This window comes from Myotis myotis, unplaced genomic scaffold, assembly GCF_014108235.1.
Source record: "Myotis myotis isolate mMyoMyo1 unplaced genomic scaffold, mMyoMyo1.p scaffold_m19_p_2, whole genome shotgun sequence".
NCBI lineage: Eukaryota > Metazoa > Chordata > Mammalia > Chiroptera > Vespertilionidae > Myotis > Myotis myotis.
In genome coordinates this window covers 24,686,828-24,708,111 of record NW_023416324.1, presented here as the reverse complement: position 1 = coordinate 24,708,111, position 21,284 = coordinate 24,686,828, and the positions used below count along the sequence as shown (strand labels likewise).

The 21,284-nt window shown below is 44.9% G+C and overlaps 1 protein-coding gene and 1 pseudogene across 1 annotated transcript in view; one reads left to right on the top strand and one right to left on the bottom strand.

The window, feature by feature from the left end:
* The window catches only part of RHBDL2 (rhomboid like 2), a 114,925-nt gene that overhangs the window by 46,552 nt on the left and 47,089 nt on the right, over positions 1-21,284 (top strand). The gene's annotated exons all lie outside the window — the stretch shown is intronic.
* On the bottom strand, positions 16,267-16,702 carry LOC118675092 (annotated as a pseudogene).

Below are 21,284 nucleotides of genomic sequence, written 5' to 3'. Positions count from 1 at the left end.
GGCGGAGAACTTGGTCGCCAGGCAACGAAGGGAAGGCCCCCGCCTCCGCCCCTCCCAGGGTTCCAACGCCCACCCCCTCCCTCGCCTCCGCTCCCGGGTGGCCCTTTAGGGTTTCGCACCTGCGCGCACGGGCCTGGGGGAGGGGGAGCGGATCGGCCAGCTCGGAGGGGTGTGTGGAGAGGCGTCGGGGTTGGCGTCTAGGGGTCCCGTAACCTCCAATCTAGTCCTTGCCCCGCGATAAAAGGAGAGGGTGATTTTTAAAAGTCCTCAAGGGCATTCCCCTGATTCCAGGAAGTGTCAGTTTAAACAGAACCCGAGGTCTGAGGATGGACTTCAGGAAGTCCACCAATCCCACGAAAGTGCACAATTTTGTGTCTGTGTGTATTTTAGGGTAGTTGACCCATACTTTCATCAGCTCCTCAGAGAGGTCTGTTACTCAAAATGGTCAAAGACAAACAGAAAACAACCAAAACTAGTTTAAGCCGTTTAAGAATGGTGTCTGTTAAAAACTTCAGCGGATAGCTGATTTGCCAGCTCAGGTCTCTGAATTCTTGACAGCAGGGCCCGCGGAAAAGTGCTTTTGATATTCTGGAATAATAAATGGATACCAGGAAGGTTCCACTTTCGGAAACGGTGCGCTTGTATATTACTAGGGAGCAGGTCCAAGGGATCTGTGATACAAAAAAGGTTGAAGCGTTTTTATATTTACTCATATATGTTAAATAATGACAACGACCCCGGGATCTGTCTGCTTCGACATATCTCTGGGAATTTCCAGAACAATCTAAATTTTAGATACTCTCCTCCAATAGGTCATATGTCTGATCAATATGCCCCTGTATTTGAGTTGGAGAATATGAACATGCTACCTCAGTCCCATTTTTTGTCCCTTTCTGTTGCTTTTCTCTGAGTCCTCCCCAGTTAATCCAAATTTCATAAGGATCAAACATAGGTCAATTTCTTTTTTGCATTTATGTTTGACAAATAGCAGAAATAATTCTAAAATGACTGTGCATATTAGATGTTACATTTATTTTATCCTATCTCCTTTCCATAAGGACACAAAGAAGGGTAACGGTAGTCTAGAAAACTCGAAATGGAACATTAGGGCCAAAGAAAAAGATCATCCCTAATTGGTTTGGCTCAGTGGATAGAGCTTCGGACTGTGGACTGAAGGGTCCCAGGTTCGATTCCGGTCAAGGGCATGTACCTTGGTTGCGGGCACATCCCCAGCGGGGGAGTGTGCAGGAGGCAGCTGATGGATGTTTCTCTCTCATCAATGTTTCTAACTCTCTATCCCTCTCCCCTCCTCTCCGTAAAAAATAAATAAAATATATTTTTTAAAAAAGATCAAAATTATCCTAATAATTTAAAAATGACTGTGACAGCCCTAGCTGAATAGAGCATCCACCTGTGGACTGAAGGGTCATGTGTTAGATTCCACTCAGAGCACATGCCTGGGTTGCAGGATCCAACCCCAGTAGGGGGCGTGCAGGAGGCAGCCAATCAATGATTCTCTCTCTCATCATTGATGTTCCTCTTTTTCTCTCTCCCTCTCCCTTCCTCTCTGAAATCCATAAAAATATATTTAAAAAAAGAAATGTTTTTCTTTAAAAAAATTACTGTGACTAAATTTTTTTTTTAAACTTTTTTTTTTAATATTTTATTGAGTTTATACAGAGAGGAAAGGAGAGAGATAGAGAGTTAGAAACATCGATGAGAGAGAAACATCGACCAGCTGCCTCCTGCACACTCCCCACTGGGGATGTGCCCGCAACCAAGGCTCATGCCCCTGACCAGAATCGAACCTGGGACCCTTCAGTCCGCAAGCCGACGCCCCATCCACTGAGCCAAACCGGTCTCGGCGACTGTGACTAAATTTGAAATTTAGTTCTCAGTTCCTGGCTGCAGGGTAAGAATGAAAACACTGTACATGTTGAATAGATCTTGTCATCTGAAAGGAATCAGTTTATCAGAGGAGACAGACCATAGATTTTTTTTTTCTGTAGCACTAACTTCTAAAGGTAATTTCTCTTGTGACTTTATTAGGAATCAATGAATGATGTTATAAAGCAATCAAGATTTGAACAACATAAGCAAAAGCAAAATTCATATGGATATTTCTTGTTATCCTATCTAATAATAGACAAACATGGTAATTGACCGTACCTTCGCTACGCCTCCATTGGCTAATCAGTGTGAATGCAAATTAACCGCCAACAAAGATGGCGGCTAATTTGCATACTGCAGGCAGATCCCACTGCGCCGCCCCTCCTGGGGCTGGCGGCAGCGCGATCCCCAGCCGCTGGCCGCCCCAGCAGGAGATCCTGGCCTGCCATATGCAGGGCGGGGCGGGCGGGGCGGGCGGCAGCGCCCTGAGGGGGGCAGGTGTGGCGGCTGGTAGCGCAATCTGAGCCACCGCCCGCCCCAGTGAGAGATCCGGGCCTGTTGTGTGTGGGGTGGGGCGGGCGGAGCAGGGCGGGGCAGGCGGGGTGGGCGGCAGCAAGATCCCCAGCTGCCGCCCACCCCATCCTGGGGTCCAGGCCTGCTGTGTGTGGCCCAGGGCAGGAGGCAGGGAAATCCCAGGCCTGCGTGTGTGGGGCGGGGTGGGTGGGGTGGGCGGCAGTACGATCTTACTGGCCACCCTTCCCAGCACGGATACGGGCCTGCCATCTGCGACCAGGGGAGATGGGGCAGACACCGTGGGATTGGGCCTGCCCTCTGCCACCAGGGGAGCGGGCCTAAGCCAGCAGGTGGTTATCTCCCGAGGGGTCCCAGACTGTGAGAGGGCACAGGTTGGGCTGAGGGAGCCCCCCCCCCCCCCCACTGCCAGTGCACAAATTATTGTGCACCGGGCTTCTAGTGTTTAATAAAATCCAAGGACATAAAAAGCAACTAGTGGTGGTTATTTTTTTTAAAGGGGTTTGTCTAATGTGGTCTGAGAGATTGCTTTTTTGTAGTCAAACTGGTTCAAAGTTAGAGCTTAGGAGATTTTCATTTTTAATTTTTTAAATATGTTTTCATTGATTTCAGAGAGGAAGGAAGAGGGGGAGAGAGACAGAGAGATAGAAACATCAATGATGAGAATCATTGATCAGCTGCCTCCTGCACACCCCACACTGAGGATTGAGCCTGCAACCCTGGCATGTGCTGGGACTGACCAGAATCGAACTGTGACCTCCTGGTTGGTGGGTCGATGCTCAACCATTGAGCAACACTGGCCAGGGGAGTTAGAAGGTTTTCAAAGTATGGCCCCTGGGTCATCATTCTAAATAGCACTTGTAGCTAGGGTTTTGCTAAGTGCTTTGATAGTCATGCTCTTCTCTGTGAGCCTCTAAAAGTCTGAGCATGCCTTGTAATTTTAGTGTTTTAAAACAGGAAGTTATAATTTCTTTATAAATCTGGCTGTTCTTCAAAACCAGAAATTCCTTGAAAATAATATCAAGGCCTCCTTCACTTATGTGTCCCCATCCTCCACACCGGTTTGAGGGCAGTAGGGTTAGGCACAGAAGAAACATCGGTCAAATGAATCCATGGTCCTCCGAGTAATTATTTTCAAGATTGTTCTCTCTATCCCTGAAAGCTGATTGTCCACGTTGCTGAATGAGGGTGGATTCAGGTGATTCAGAAACCAAGCAAGTAGGTGGCATATCCTGTTATAAGTTGCAGTTGACAGCAGCCCAGCCAGAGAGTTGCCCTTGAGGGAAGCAGATGGGCTGCTTTGAGGGCCACTCACTGTGGTGTCCCCTTATGAAGTCACCACAGTCCAGGTCTGCTTTACTTTGTATATCCAGACACTTGACCAGTCGCATACATGCGTACACATACACACATTGCTAAGTACCTTTCATGTGCCAGGGATACTTTCACGGTTGAGGATACTACGGTATGAAAAGAGACGTAGTTCTTGCCCTCCTAGGGCTTCCAATCTGTTAGAGATGACAGACATTTATCAAGTAATCGTAACAACTATCCAACTACAAACTATGACAAGTACTCTGAAGGGGAAAGAACAGGGTATTACAGTGGTTGTCTTAACCTGACTCAGAGAGTAATGAAGACTTGAGCTGGGAGCTAACGAAGCAAATAGAGGGTGAGAACAAAAGTCAGTGATAGAAGAGACCATAGTGTGTTTGAAGAATCAAAAGACATCTAAAGTGGCTGTGTTCCCTGGCTGCTTTGGCTCAGTGGATAGAGCGTCGGCCTGAGGACTGAAGGGTCCTGGATTCAATTCTGATCAAGGGCACACGCCTGGGTTGTGGGCTTGATCCCCAGTAGGGGTGCGCAGGCAGCTGATCAATGATTCTCATCATTGATGTTTCCATCTCTCTCTCCCTCTCCCTTCTTCTCTGAAATCAATAAAAATATATTTAAAAAAATAAATAAATAAAGTGGCTGTGTTACAGAGCACGAATATAGAGTCACGGAAGAAAAAAACTGGTGAGGAAGGCAGGAGCCTGATCACTTAATACCCTGTAGGCTGGCAAGAGATTTTTTTACCTTTACCTTCAGAGCAGTGGGAAGGTACTCCAAGAGTTAAGGTGGAAACAAAAGAGCTTAAATATGATCAGATTTACATTTGGAAAGATTCCTGGCTGCTGAATAGAGAACAGGTTGGAGGTGAGCAGGGGTGGATGGGGATCAGCAAAGCGGTTATTGTATCTGTCCGGATGCATGTCTTGTAGCATGAGTTTTATAATATGACAAGAAGCCTCCTACCTCCTAGCACACACAGATCCTTTCACATCACCACTGGTGGGTGTTTTTATGATAGTTCACCCTATGAAAGCTCAGCAATAGGTCTGAAGTTCTGTCTATTTATGGTGATAGCAGTTGTTTGGCCCAGAGACATTGATGAGCTAAAGATGGGTCTGGGAATGAAAGGAAAGAGGGATATCATCTTCCAAAATCTTCCAGGATTTTTTGCCCAAAGTTTCCAAAAGAGTTGTCAATATTTGCTATCTCCTTTTGCCTACCTCCCATTACCTATCTGAAAAATCAGACAGAGGGCAAAAAACCAGGACTACGGGCTTTATTAGAGGAGAAGCACCTGCCGGGCTGCCTCGCAAGGGGAGGACAGCAGCATGTGCAGGGGTGGGCACACCTTTTGAGGGGCGGAATGGGAAGGGGTGGGGGGCTTAGTGTACTCGGCGCACACTGATTGGTGGCTTACTGCATTGTCCATAAAGGACAAGGGCTTAGGGTATTTGGCAGGTGTGGATTGGTGGTCCATATAAGTAGAGTCCATATAAGGTACCTGGTTAGTCACTCAGGTATTTCTGGGCTGCAGGTTACATCATACCCCGCCCACCAGTTGGGGGAAGGGAGAATCTATCACTCTCAATCACACTGGTCTGATTTCTGCCCCTCCCATTCCACTAAAACAGGTAAAGTCACCAAAGATCTTCAAGCTATGGAGGGAAGTGAACTCACAACAGCAAAGTTTAGAAGATGAAATAACAGATGTCTGTGAGGGTTAGGTATGGGGGTGAGAGAAATGCAAGACTCAAACATGACTCTGAGGCTTCTGGCTTTCTTGGAGCCATTTCTGAGAAAGTTTTCATCAGACGAGGGCCGGGCGAGGGAGGGATATCGGAGCACAGTTTTGAACATATTGAGTTGCAGGCTCCTTTGCAGTGGCTCTCCACCTTCTGCCCTTTAAATACAGTCCCTCATGTTGTGATCCAACCATAAAATCATTTTCGTGGCTACTTCATAACTGTAATATTGCTACTGTTATGAATCGTAATGTAAATATCTGATATGCAGGATGGTCTTAGGCGACCCCTGTGAAAGGATCGTTCGACTGCCAAAGGGGTCGCGACCCACAGGTTGAGAACCGCTGCTTTAAAGTATCACTTGGGATTCTCAAATGGTGTGTGTGTGTGTGTGTGTGTGTGTGTGTGTGTAAATATGTAAGCCTAGAATTCAGGAGAAGTCTGGATTGGAGAAAAAAAATTAGGAGAGTGATTGGTGTAGAAATGGTAATTGAAGTTGTATAGGCAGCTGGGATTATCTAAAGTAATAATTCTTAGTCTTTTTGTGTGTGTGCTGTAAGTCCCTTCTCTGAATATTTTAAGTGTATAAGATAAAATACATATAATTACAAAGGAAATATCAGTTGTATACACACTCACATATAATATATTAAAAATATATAATATAATAAAATTTCCAGTCTATCAATACCAATTGGATATTCATATGATACTGATAGACTACATGGAAATATACATTAGGATATTCAAATTTATCTGAAACTGTATAATATAAGAGGTAAAAAAAAATGATTATTGAGTCTGCTGGTGTGGCTCTGCAGTTGAGCATCAACCTATGAAACCAGGAGATCACAGGTTCCATTTCCGGTCAGGGCACATGCCTGGGCTGCAGTCTCAGTTCCCAGTAGGGGGTGTAAGGAGGCAGCTGATCAATGATTCTCATCATTGATGTCTCTCTCTTCTTCTCCCTTCTCTCTGAAAAAATAAAAATATATTTTAAAAAAGCACTACAGAATACAGCAAAAACTACAGTCACAGGAAATTTGATAGCCTTGGTTCCTTCATTATTGAAACTGAAATACTAAAAACAACAACAACAACAACAACAACAACAAAAAACCCATAAAATTAAAACTCACCTTAAGAAATTAGAAAAAGAATAAGTAAACTAAAAGAATAGGAAGAGATTAATAAAGATAAAGCTGAAAATAAACTAGAACACAAAAAAATAGTGAAAATGCTTAATAAATCTGAAAACTTTTAAAAAAGAAAGATTTTTAAATTGAATTTTAGAGAGAGAGGAAGGGAGAGGGAGAGAGAAAAACATCAATGTGTGAGAATGATACATCAATTGGCTGCCCTGCATGCCCCTACCGGGGTTTGAGCCTAAAACCCAGGCATGTGCCCTGACCTGGAATTGAACCTGCCACTTTTTGGTGCACAGGATGATGCTCCAACCAACTGAGCCACACTGGCCAGGGCTGAAAGCTTTTTAAAAAGGATAATAAAGAAAAAGACAAAATATTTAAGAGTAGGAATGAGAAAAGCGACAATCATAGATACAGAAGTGATAAGAATTATAAGAAAACTAGAGGCCCAGTGCACAAAATGCATGCACTCAGGGGAGGGTTCCCTCAGCTTAGCCTGTGCCCTCTCCCAGTCTGGGAGCCCTCAGGGGATGTCTGACTGACGGCGTAGGCCCAGGGGGAACAGGCCTAAGCTTTCAGTCAGACATCCTTAGTGCTGCAGCAGAGGCAGGAGAGACTCCTGCCACTGCTGCTGCACTCATCAGCCGTGAGCCCAGCTTTTGACTGAGCAGCACTCCCCCTGTGGGAGCACACTGACCACCAGGGGGCAGCTCCTGCATTGAGCGTCTGCCCCCTAGTGGTCAGTGTGCATAATAGCAACCGATCATTCCGCCATTGGATCAATTTGCATATTAGCCTTAGCTACACTAATAAAAGAGAAACATGCAAATTGAAGTCTCTCTGCTACGCTCGCCAGCCCATCAGAGCGACTATGCAAATTAACCCAACAAAGATGGCGGTTAATTTGCATACACAGGCATGGAGCAAAGACTGAAAGCTCCCGCCGGAGTGAAGACTGAAGACTGAAGACTGAAGAGGCTTGGCTTCTCCTCTGCGGTCCCGGGTGCCGGAGGAAAACCGGTGCCGGCAGCCAGGGGAAGGAAGGCCTATTGCACGAATCTCTTTGTGCAATGGGCCTCTAGTATTATATAGGATACTACCTGGAACTTGATGGCAATGCATTTAAAAAGTTAGCAGAAATGGGTAATTTTTAGTTAGATTATAAATATACAGTTAATCAAAAAATAAAAGGAAAACTATAATGTAGCAAAAAAAAAAATCACACTATACAATAAAAGAGATTTGGGAGGTGATTAGAGAGCCACCATTTACTAAAAGGATCAGAACCTGATGGTTTTGCAACTAAGATCCCTCTAACCTTTAAAGAACACACAAGTCCATTGTTATTTGATCTGCTAGTTCAAACAAAATTTGGAAAGCTCTTTAATGCATTTTATAAAGCTGACATAACTTTAAAAGCAATCTTTAATAAAGATAGTTATAAAAAGGAACTATGGGCCATCTTTGTTAATAAAGAGAGAGACAAAAATTCCAAATAAAATATTAGCAAATGGAATTCAGCCCCCAAGAGTAACACACTGTGACCAAATTGGGTTATTTCAAACATAGGAGGGTGATTAGACTCTCAGGAAATGTATCAGTATAATTCATAAACTCCACAAATCAAAGAAAAGCCTGAAGATCATATCAGTAGGTGCTAAAAATAAAAATCTTAGAAGCTAGATGAGGGAATCTAACATACAACATGGTGATTTTATTTATTCATTAATTAATATATTTTTATTGATTTCAGAGAGGAAGGGAGAGGAAGAAAGGGATAGAAACATCAATGATGAGAGAGAATCATTGATTGGTTGACTTCCACATGCCCCTCACCATGTCCTGACTGGGAATCGAACAGTGACCTTCTGTTCATAGGTCGATGCTCAATCATTGAGCCACACTAGGTGGGCTACAACTTGGTGATTTTAGTTAATGATATTGTATTATATAACTGACATTTGCTAAGAGAGTATATCTTTTTTTTTTTAATTTTTAAAATTTTTTTTAATATATTTTATTGATCTTTTACAGAGAGGAAGGGAGAGAGATAGAGAGTTAGAAACATCGATGAGAGAGAAACATCGATCAGCTGCCTCCTGCACATCCCTACTGGGGATGTGCCCGCAGCCCAGGTACATGCCCTTGACCGAAATCGAACCTGGGACCTTTCAGTCCGCAAGCTGACGCTCTATCCACTGAGCCAAACCGGTTTTGGCAAGAGAGTATATCTTAAGTGTTCTTAGCACACACACACACACACACACAAAGGTAACTAAAATTAATGGATGTGTTAATTTGTTAATTAACTTGATTGTGATACTCATTTCATGATGTGTACATATATTAAATTATCACACTGTATTCATTAAAAATCATGTCGTACAACCTAAATAAATACAATTTTTATTTGTCAATCATACCTCAATACAGCTGAGAAGAAAAAAAAGGCACTTTCATTGCAAAGTATCTGTGTAAACCTCAGATGCTCAAAAAGTTTCAGTAAAATTTGAATATGTTTACATCATTTAAAGAGAAAAACATTTAAAAATGAAAGCATCTATTTTTCTTTTGTATCTATTTTTTAAAATGAAAGAAAATGTAGAAGACCATATGTACAACCTCGGTATAAAGTAGACCAAGACAGCGAACTCAGAAAAGAAAGAAGTACTTGACTTAATGAAACCATTTAAATAATTTTAAAATTGGGGGGTGGAGGGGGGGTATGCAATGGAGAGTACACAAAGTTACTATTTTAAAAAAATAGCTGAAACCGGTTTGGCTCAGTGGATAGAGCGTCGGCCTGCGGACTGAAAGGTCCCAGGTTCGATTCCGGTCGAGGGCATGTACCTGGGTTGCGGGCACATCCCCAGTGGGGAGTGTGCAGGAGGCAGCCGATCGATGTTTCTCTCTCACATCAATGTTTCTAACTCTCTATCTCTCTCCCTTCCTCTCTGTAAAAAATTAATAAAATATATTTAAAAATATATATATTTTTATTGATTTCAGAGAGGAAGGGAGAAGGAGATAGAAACATCAATGATGAGAGAGAATCATTGATCGGCTGCCTCCTGCACCCCCCATACTGGGGACTGAGCCTGCAGACTGGGCATGTGCTCTGACTGGGAATCGAATGACGACCTCCTGGTTCATAGGTCGAGGCTCAACCACTGAGCCACACTAGCGGGGCACAAAGTTACTATTTATAACATGAGATGGATTCTTTCAAACTGATAAGAAGGGAACTGACAACCTAATAGAAAAATGGGTAAAGGACATGAAGAAGTAATTCACAGAACAAATCCGAACGAACAAGAAGTATATGACCCCAGCAATCGTAGCCCAGTGGTTGGACGTCGACCTATGAACCAGCAGGTCACTGTTCCATTCCCGGTCAGGCACATGCTCAGGTTGCAGGCTTGATCCCCAGTATGTGGCGTGCAGGAGGCAGCCGATCAACGATTCTCTCTCATCATTTAAGTTTCTATCTCTCTTTCCCTCTCCCTTCCTCTCTGAAATCAATAAAAATATTTTTTTTAAAAAAAGAAGCCGAAACCGGTTTGGCTCAGTGGATAGAGCGTCGGCCTGCGGACTGAAGGGTCCCAGGTTCGATTCCGGTCAAGGGCATGTACCTGGGTTGCGGGCACATCCCCGGTGGGGGATGTGCAGGAGGCGGCTGGTCGATGTTTCTCTCTCATCGATGTTTCTGACTCTCTATCTCTCTCCCTTCCTCTCTGTAAAAAATCAATAAAAAAAAAAAAAAAAAAAAAGAAGCATATGAGAAATACGCAAGCTCACAAATAGCCAGGGAATGAAAACTAAAGGAACAATGAGATATCATTTTATACTTATCAGACTGTAAACTTTTAGAAAAATTCAGATAATATTTATTACTGTGGGATTGCTGGATTGGCATTATTATATACTAGAGGCCCAATGCACAAAATTCGTGCAAGGGGCTTGGCCCTCGCAGCCCCGGCTTTGTCCGGAAGGTTGTCTGGAAGGATGTCCGGAAGGTTGCTTGGCTGTCCGGTCTAATTAGAATATTACGCTTTTATTATTATAGATTGCTGTATATTAGTGCAGCCCTTTCAGAAAGCATTCCAGCAATGTCTATTAAAAATAAAAACATACCCTTTCATCTATAATCCCACTTCTGGGAAGACACCCAGAAAGCACTGAAATATATTTATATGGGTGTTTATTGCAGCATTGCTCACAGTGGCCAAACGCTGAGATTAAAGAGATCATTCATCATTCAAGCAGTGATTGAATAAAGTATGGTACATCTAAGGCAGCTGTTTAAAAGAATGTATCAGAACTATGCAAATTCACATGGTAGGATTGTTTTAAAGAAACCAAGCCATGGAAAATGTGTGGAATTGACTAAGATTGCACAGCTGCCAAGGGCCAGGATTCAAAAAGGCTAGGTCCAGAGTCTACCAACTTAGCCACTATTCTTTTTTTTTTATTATTAAATCTTTATTGTTCAGATTATTATATTTGTTCCTCTTTTTTCCCCCCATAACTCCCCTCCTCCCAGTTCCCGCTCCACCCTCCGCCCTCACTCCCCACCCACTGTCCTCATCCATAGGTGCACGATTTTTGTCCAGTCTCTTCCTGCATCTCCCACACCCCTTTCCCCCCCAAGAATAGTCAGTCCATTCCCTTTCTATGTCCATGATTCTATTACAATCACCAGTTCATTCTGTACATCAGATTATTTATTCACTTGATTCTTAGATTCACTTGTTGATAGATGCATATTTGTTGTTCATAATTTGTATCTTTACCTTTTTCTTCTTCTTCCTCTTCTTAAAGGATACCTTTCAGCATTTCATATAATACTGGTTTGGTGGTGATGAACTCCTTTAGCTTTTCCTTATCTGTGAAGCTCTTTATCTGACCTTCAGTTCTGAATGATAGCTTTGCTGGATAAAGTAATCTTGGTTGTAGGTTCTTGGTATTCATCACTTTGAATATTTCTTGCCATTCCCTTCTGGCCTGCAAAGTTTCTGTTGAGAAATCAGCTGACAGTCATATGGGTATTCCCTTGTAGGTAACTGAGTTTCTTTCTCTTGCTGCTTTTAAGATTCTCTCTTTATCTTTTGCTCTTGGCATTTTAATTATGATGTGTCTTGGTGTGGTCCTCTTTGGATTCCTTTTGTTTGGGGTTCTCTGCGCTTCCTGGACCTGTAAGTCTATTTCTCTCACCAGGTGGGGGAAGTTTTCTGTCATTATTTCTTCAAATAGGTTTTCAATATCTTGCTCTCTCTCATCTTCTGGCACCCCTATAATTCTGATGTTGGTACGCTTGAAGCTGTCCCAGAGGCTCCTTACACTATCTTCGTATTTTCGGATTCTTTTTTCATTTTGCTTTTCCGGTTGGGTGTTTTTTGCTTCTTCATATTTCAAATCTTTGACTTGATTCTCGCGCTCCTCTGGTCTGCTGTTGGTAGTCTGTATAGTATTCTTTATTTCAGTCAGTGTATGCTTAATTTCTAGTTGGTTCTTTATCACAACATCAAGGGTCTCATTAGATTTCTTGAGGATCTCACTACATTTATCGGCAGTTTGTTTCTTTGTCTCCGCATTTTTTATGCTTTCTTGGTGCACCCCCTAGTGGTCTTTGTGCGCAGTCTTGTTGTAGTTAAGCCTTGATTGTTGTCGGCAATAGTGGGGGTGATTTGACCTCCAGGCTAACTGGCTATGAGAGTCAGCTGTGTCTGCAGTGGGAGAACTTCTGTGCTGGATCTCTAGGGCGGTGCTAATCTAGCGTTTGCCTGAGGTTATCCGGCAAATGGCTCTGTGCAGGGCTTGTGCGGGGCGGGTCCCAGAGGATCTACAGGGCTGGAGGAGCGAGCAGTTATGGCTGCTCTCAGTTCCGTCCCCAGGGGCTCTGCCTCACAGAGTCCCAGCACCCGCTGCAAACCTCGGAGAGAAAGCTGCCTTTGAGTTCCAACCGAAGCCAGACAGTCCCGCTTCTCCCGTTTGAGTCTGGGTCCCTAGAGACTCACCCGGATCTGGAGCTCAGAGTCTGAAACTCCCTCCCGATTGAAAACAACAACCGTGCCCTCAGCCGCCAGCCCGCTCCACATGCAATTCGCACCTTAGTATTTCACTTCAGCACTGTGCCTCCTCTGAGTCTTGGTATGATATTCTCTTTCCTCCTAGTTGTAGAATTTCCACTCAGCCAGCCTTCCTGTGGTTCTGGATGATGTCCGTTCCGTCTTTTAGTTGTATTTTTGAAGTAGTTGTTCAAGGCAGCAAGCTCCAGCGTTAACCTATGTTGCCATCTTTGTTTCCTCCTTAGCTACTATTCTTACTATGTGACTTTTTTTTTTAAATCTTTAAATTCTTTATTAGTTAAGGAATTACAAATGTGTCCTCATTCCCCACCATTGACCCCCATTCTCCCCCCCCCCCACTCATGCTCTCATCCCCCTGTTGTCCATGTCCATTGGTTTGCTTATATGCATGCATACAAGTCCTTTGGTTGATCTCTTCCCCTGACCCCTCCCCTCCCCTACTTTCCCTCTGGGGATTAATAGTCTGATTGCTGTTTCTCAGTCTTTGGGTCTGTCCCTTTTCATCAGTCTATGTTGTTCTCTATAATCCACAAATGAGTGAGATCACGTGGTATTTATCTTTCTCTGACTGGCTTATTTCACTTAGCATAATGCTCTCCAGTTCCACCCAAGCTGTTGCAAAAGGCAAGAGTTCCTTCTTTTGTACCGCAGCATAGTATTCCATCGTGTAGATGTACCACAGTTTTCTAATCCACTCATCTGCTGATGGGCACTTAGGCTGTTTCCAGATCTTAGCTATGGTGAATTGTGCTGCTATGAACATAGGGGTGCATATGTCCTTTCTGATTGGTGTTTCTGGACTATGTGACTTTTGAAGTAGGGTTGCGTAGAAAGTTGGTAGAAGATGACAAATAAAAAAGAACACAGAACAAAGGGGGAATAATTAATTATCTGGTAGCAACTGTTCCTCACCCTCAAAGACAGCACAGCAGAAACCTCCCTTCAGCTTTCAATACGGTACGAGAATGGTGACTTCTTAGGCCACCAGAGGTCACTCCGGTTTCCTTTGTGGGGTTACAGGCCTGTGGAGTCTTGGCGACAGGTACTGCAGTGCTTTGGGTCTTCTTGCTGTCCTGCCCTGAGCTGCTCCTGTGTCTCCTCTCTGGTGGTAACTTTTTCTCAACTCAGGCACTTGTATTCAGCTAGTTTTTCTTTACTTTTCTTCTCGTTGTTGGCTATAAGACTCAATAAAGAAAGAAGTTGGGCAATGCGTTATTAAGGCTTCAGCCTTAAGTAATCCCTTCAGTCTTGTGTTTCCACTGAGACTCCTCAAAGCAAACACGTCTGATCTCATGGTGCACTTGCTGTTCTTTGGTGACAGAAGGCTCGCCTTAACCGGGGATCAAGCGCTGGAGGCAACCAATCCATCTCTCTCTCTCTCTCTCTCTCTCTCTCCCTCATCGATGCATATCTCTCTCTGTCTCTCCCTCTCCCTTCCACTCTCTCTAAAAACCAATGGGAAAATACCCGTCTGGAGGATTAACAACAACAACAACAAACCCCCAAAGAATGTGTAAAAATGAAATGAAGTTCTCATTGTTGTCAGGTTGTCCTTGCCTGGTATTAGGTTCTCGAGGATGCTGCTCTCACTACTATTATGAAAAACATATTGGGGAGAAAACAAACAAACAAACAAACAAACAAACAAACAAAAAACAGTGCACATTTTATGTTCCATATATGTGAACAAAAAGGAAGGGGTATATATATATATATATATATATATATATATATATATACACACACACACACACATACATTGTCTTTGGGTTAATAAATAGGAAAGTGATAAAAGTCAATGATTCTAGGGAGGAAAACAGGGATTGGAGGACAGAGGCAGATAAAAGATTTACTTTTCATTGTGTGCTGGTGATGGTGTTTGCAATTTCTTTATAATGTGAATGTATTGCCTATTAAAAATATTTTTTAAAAATGTAGCATTCAGAGATGGAATAAGATGACACGGGAGGCAGATAGGGTAGATAGGTTGCTCATCATGTGCACCCTCCTGTCCTGCCTCCCTATACTCCCTAGTTGAGCTTTCCAGCCAAAACCACATTTCCTAGACCTCCTGTAGGTCTGTCTCCAGATGTGTTTTCAGCTCCCCAGTGAGTTACGGGCCTTGCATCTGGAACTGAGCTAAGTGGGGGAGAAATGAGGCAGCATGTGAGGATTTAGGATGTCAAGGTTTCAGCACCAAAAGCTCTGTCTCTCCCTCCCCCTTCCACTCGCTCTAAAAATCAATGGGAAAATATCGTTCTGTGAGGATTAACAACAACAATAACAACAGTGGCTTCCTGTTCCCCAGATCTTGGCCAAGGTGGTGTGTTCTTGGAGCCAACAGTCTGGATAGTGGCTCCCTAATTTCCCAGAGGTAAGTCTTCCTGATGCTAGCCTGTGCCTGACGAGAATCAACCCTTATTCAGTCGCCAGCCTAAGTAGAGGTCACTGCAATTGGTGAGACTTGTTTGCAGAAGGCGCTCCGAGGTATACTGGCACCAGTACACTGGCAGGGGTGGTCCTGAAGGTTAAGGGTATAGTGAACACTGGATATTTCTTTTGGGCCCTCAGCATTGGAACTCCCCCCCCCCCCCCAATCCTGTGTTCCACGAATTCCCTCGGGTTATGAATCTGAGATAAAGGGCCTATCATCCTCTACGAAGCTGGCAGTGCTAAATACTTCCTTTCTCATTTTGTTGCTGGGGCATCAGCATGTGGACTGGGCTCTGCCTGCCAGACACACCTACCTCAGAGCTAGCAAGACAGACTGGTTTCAGGAAGATCAATTCCGGGAAAAGCAGTGGCTGCAGGGTGGTGATTGGGTCAGTATTCAATGCTAGTGAATCCTGGGGCCATTGACGCAAGCTGCGTGTCTAGAGCTTCACAGCCATGGCAGCGATGCCCTGGCCACCAGACCCGGTCAGCAACTCAACACAGACTGTCTGTCGCTGTGCAGCTCAGAATACGGTTCTTGTCGTCAGTTCTCCCGTTGATGCTATGAGCTAGTTAACATTTTTTTTCAATAAATATTTTTTTATTAAAAAAGAAATTTTCTGGTAGCTATTTAAGCAAGAGTTGGAAGTAGAAGGGACTGGAAGATGTCAATGGCTTAAGGGAACAAAGTACCTGAGTCTTCAAGAGTCAGTAGTGTTGGGGCCTGAATAACAGTGAACGGGTGGAACAGGGTGGCTTGGCACACCGTTAGACTCAGGGGGGTTTTGTTCGTTTGTTTCTTAGCTGAGACAGGTATACTAAGGTTCCAGGCTCCCTGCAAGGATCTCGGTAGGAAAATAGCAGAGGCCCTGAAGGGAAAGAGAGAAGCCTACTTTCCAAAACATACTTTTTATTACTGTGCAAAAAGCACATCCGCCCCTCTTTGTTCTCCCCCACCCAGCCCCCAGGGAACTGTACGCGGTGTACAGGACTGCAGGACCCAGGGCTGCCGCCGCACATCCTGCCCACAGGCTGAGCTCTCTGCCCCAGGTCTTTTCAAGTGTCTAGGTTGCCAGGCTGGGGCCACGGAGTCCCAGCTCACACATACTCCTTGGCAGAGTTGGGCTTAGAGTAGGGGCGGGGCGCACCGTACCTAGCTTTGCCCTCACGCCCAGGGCAGGAGCAAGAGAGCATTGCACCTCCCAAGAGGACCAGAGCAGACCCTGGCCAGCCGATGAAGACGGCAGGACCAAACTCGTCCTTAGCATTCATGGGGACCAAAGGGTTATAAAAGTCTGTGATGACCTTATGGCCGTACCAGGAGCAAGCTATCAAAGCAGCCAGACCGGCCACGATGAAAATGATGCCTCCGGTTGATGGCTATACGGGCCTTTTTCACTTTGTCGTCTCCCCCACAGCGTGTGCACTTCATGCCCATCGTGGCCACGAACATGGCCATGAAGCCCAGCACGAGCGACACCACCATGAGCGCTCTAGAAAGGCCGCTGCGAGCAAAGGGAAGGAGGCCTTTCATTACTGGGAGGCAGCAACTTTCGTATCACCCCAGCCTTCGAGCCAGCGGCTGCCCAAGCTAACATATTTTTAATGATTTTTTTTCCCCTGCTTAAAACACCCAGGTTTGATTTTTGTTGCAGTTAAGAATCCTGGTGGATATATATATAAAGGAGACAAATCCTCCCACTTGGGTAGGGTTTTTGCCAGCAAGATTTGCAGTTTAAGAAACACTTCGCATTAACAACGTATGGCAGCAAGTGATAGCATAGATTCACTGGTGCTAGCATGCATTCTACTTGCATTCATCAGGTTCTCCAGATGTACTAGTACATATACATGCATATGACAGTTTGGCTCAAGCTGAAAAGTCCCACAATCTGCTGCCTATGAACTGGAGACTCGGGAAGCCTGGCAGTGTAATTCAGTCCAAGTCCAAAGGCTTTAGAACCAGGGTTGCTGATTAAATCCCAGCCGGAGTGCCAGAGGAGACCAGGTGAGACGTCCCAGCTCAAGCTGGCAGGAAGCAAAAGGGATGAATTCCTTCCTCCTCCACCTTTTGTCCCATTCAGGCCCTCAAGGGATTTGATGAGGGGTACTCACATTGGGGAAGGAATCTACTTTACTGATAACTTTATCCTTGGTGTACTTTCAAATTCCCTCCTTACTTTATCTCCATGTGAAACATAATGACATTATATTTGACATTGGATAATAACAATTCTATGATCTTTATGGTTATGATTCTGCAGTTGCTTCTACTTGTTGGGATTTGTTTTCCCTGTGAGTCATGTTGCTTGCAGCTTCGTGGGAAATCTTGGTGGCGTGGCTTGAATTGCGTGCTTCGAGAGAGAGTCTGGGTTTGTTTCTTCCAGGTGCCTATAGATCCTAACGCTCCAGAAACACTTTACATTTTCATCTTGGAGAACTTTGGGCAACACAGGACAGTGAGGTTGTCGCTAGATAAATACATATGGGTGGAGGGGTCGGGTGGAGAATTCTCAGGAGAGGCAGTATTTTGTTTGTTCATTTTTTGCTTTACTCTGACCCAAGGCTAAGACAAGACGGACCCACACCCCCACTATCTCCCTAGTTTGGCAGGCTTCTTTTTTCCTTTAAAAAAAAAGTTTATCTATTGCCCACTGAGGATATTAGTGGTTCGGGGCTTGGGGAGGCTAAGCGTCCTCCTCTGATTTGACTGTCTGCTCTGTTCAGGCGCAGGTTCCCTCGCCTCCATGGCTCAGGAAAACACTGGTACTAGGCCACCAGGGAGCCAGGGATGCCCCCAGGGCAAGTAGGGCTCTCACAATTGCTTACTTGTGTTTTCTCCTACGGATTCCTTACATACCAGTCAAGGTCAGACATGCATTAAAAAAGATTATCTTCACATTTCATCGAGTTAATTTTTTAAAATAAAATTTTATTTATTGATTTGAGAGAGAGAGAGAGAGAGAGAGAGAGAGAGAGTGAGAGAGAGAAACATCGATTTGTTGTTCCAGCTTATATATGCATTCATTGGTTGTGGCTTGTAAGTGCCCTGAGCGGGGGATTGAACATGCAACCTTGGCGTATTAGGACGATGTTCTAACCAACTGAGCTACCCAGCCAGGACCTTTTTTATTTTTTAAGTTCAGCTATACTAGCTTTTCTGTGGATAGTTAGTATGTCTTTTTTCATAAACAGAATATCTTTTTGAAAATTCACATTTCAAATATATATAATGCTAAATCTCAGGAAAAAAGCTAATTTATTGAGATACATTTTCAGTGCATCTAACACATTTTGGAGAGAACTCAGCCGCCATTCATTTTTTTGTTATTCATTTGTTTATTCATTATTGTTTGAACATGTATCTGGATTCTCTGGGGGGGGGGGGGGGGGGGGGGGAGGAGAAACATGCAATTTCTGCTCTTCCAGGGAATAATTTCTGCTCTTCTCAGGGTTATTTGTTTCCTCCTTCCTGGTATGGGGTATCCGCCCAGCACTTGGAGCGCCATGTTCAGCACTTGGGGAACATGCTCGAGGAAATCTGGAATATACAATGAGTAACTTGATGCAGCCTACATTATACTGCTGCCTATTGACTGGCCTGACGCCCGGGGCTTTGGAACTGACTCACTGGTCACAGTCACTCTGCACACCTCCCGTGATTCATCTATACTTTCACCACCCGCTGTGGACCGGGATTCAGACCAGGAGCTTGGCAGCCACAAGCTACAGAAACTCGTCCTGACACCTGCTGGTGGTCAGGGAGCCTTCACCTGCGGAAGGAGGGAACTTTGTCTACGCTTCCCACTTTGAAAGCTCAACAAACCTTTACTGTTTCACACTTTGTTTCTGATTTTGGAAATAATTGTATGGATACGAAGATGAAACAGAGGCAGTTACTGCTCTGGAGGAACTTATAATATCAGGGCATGCCCTTTCGCAGGGGAAGAGAACGGGACATACTGATGATTTAAATACACTGGGTAGGTGTTATGATGTGTGGGAAACAATAGGAAGTACATACTGGTCTCTGCCCCTAGTTCCTGGTGCAGAGCTCCCAAAATGCTTGCAATTTCTCACGTGGTGAGAGCACTAGGAGCATCTTGTGTTCTAAGGAGGCAACTCTGGATGGGCTCCCGGAGTGCTCCTGGCTGGGCACTGGTCAGCAGAAAGACCAAGCCATGATTCGAGTTTGGAATTTTCAGCCCCACCCCCAGCTCTCTAGGGAGGTCATGCCTATGTGAAGAAGCCTCCGTAAAATCCCAGTCATGGGGTTTGGAGAGCTCCCAGGTGAACACACCCACATGGTGGGAGGGTGACACACCCCACTCCACGGGGACGGATGCTCCTGTGCTTGGGACCCTCCCAGACTTCTGCCTGTTCATCTGTATCCTTTATCGTATCATTTAATTAACTGGTAAACGGGTGACCCTGAGGTCCCTGGGCAACTCTAGCAAATTCACCGGACCCTGAGGGGAACATGGGAACCTCTGATTTGCACTCAAGTTGGACAGAAGTGGAGAGAGAGGAAGGGAGAGGGACAGAGAGGTAGAAACATTGGTAGGACCATTGTCAGCTGCCTCCTGCATGCCCCCCACTGGGTACCGAGCCTGCAAACCAGGCACGTACCTTGACTGGGACTCGAACCAGTGACCTCTTGGTCCATGTGTGGACACTTAAACACTGGGCCACACCGGCCAGGGAAGTTTTTAGGGAAGGGAAATGAATTGGCCCTGAGGCAAATGTCCTTCTTCTCTGGTCCAATCACTGTGACCAACGCTGCTGACAGAATACATAGGTATTGGGACAGCCCAAGTCCCAAGGGGTGTGTGTGTGCGGGGAGGAGCTGTTCTCAGAGAAACGGGGCTGTGGTGAGCTGAAAGGGTACCTGGTCCTTGTCTTTCTGTGGCACCCAAACCTGAATCACACCTACCGCCCTTCAGTGCTCTTTGAGCAGCTGAGAGGGGCCGGAGAAAAAAAGCCACACAAACATTTGTAGAAATTTTAATGGAAACATCCAAATCTGAAAAGACCCCTGAAGCCTCATGATGGGCGGGGCAGGGGGCATAAGGTGGGGGTAGCATTGCAGAGAGGACTGATTGGCTGGCCCTAAAGAAGCTTGACCTTGGGGAAGTCACCGCAGACCAGGGGCAGGCTCTGAATTTTGCAAGCTTAGAAACATGAGCTGGTCGATATCTCAGAACCAATGTGATTTGTGGGTACTGATTCACATGTATGAGCTTCGCGAGCCACTGAGGTAGAGTTCCTAAATAAGGATTTATTAATTTACAGACAATATTCCCATCAGCCCTCCTCAGATCTGTTTTGTAAATACCTTTTTTCTTCTTCAGTTTGAGACATAGTTTAATAATTATTTTAAAATTCACTTTAAGATAAACATTCTCCGCTTTCTCTTTGTCTGATGTTTCCTCCTGATTCCGTTCACATCACACTTTCCGAATCGGAATGCCCCTTAGGAGATGGCATGTCCTTCTCCAGGCCACACCTCGGGAGGCACACGATGTCCGATGTCCATCGCCCTTATTGGTATTCGTTTTCCTCACCCAGTCCAGGTGGTGTTTGGTTTCTCCACTCTGTAACTACCACTTCCCCCTACATTTACTGGGTCCTCGAACTTGCTTTTGGAACCAGCATTTTAGATTTTTTGCCATGTCCCCGGCAAGGTGAGGAACCACTCCAGGACTTGCAACACTACAAGTAATTGCTACTTCCCGTGAAGGGAGCGTTCATAATTGTAAATACCTTTTTGAACCCCACCTCAAGGCTACACTCTGTGCCTGGTGCTGGGGACACACAGACAATAGGACACAGGTGTTGTTCTCTAAGAGCTCCCTAACTTACGTGTGTCAGGTGTGGGCAGACACCTTCACTTTCTGAAATTACACAGCTTAGGGAGTCAAATCACAGGAGGAAGCATCTTGTTGCGGATAAAATGAGAACAAGGGAGGTTGGCTGGAGGGTGGGGATGGACGGTTGTACCTCTGACAGCCTGGGTACAGGTGGATAGCAGGTAACAATGTGGTTATTGGTGTGGTTATTTACCTTGCAGGCCTCAGCGATCTAGCTGAAACTCTGTGTCCCTTGTTAAAAACCTT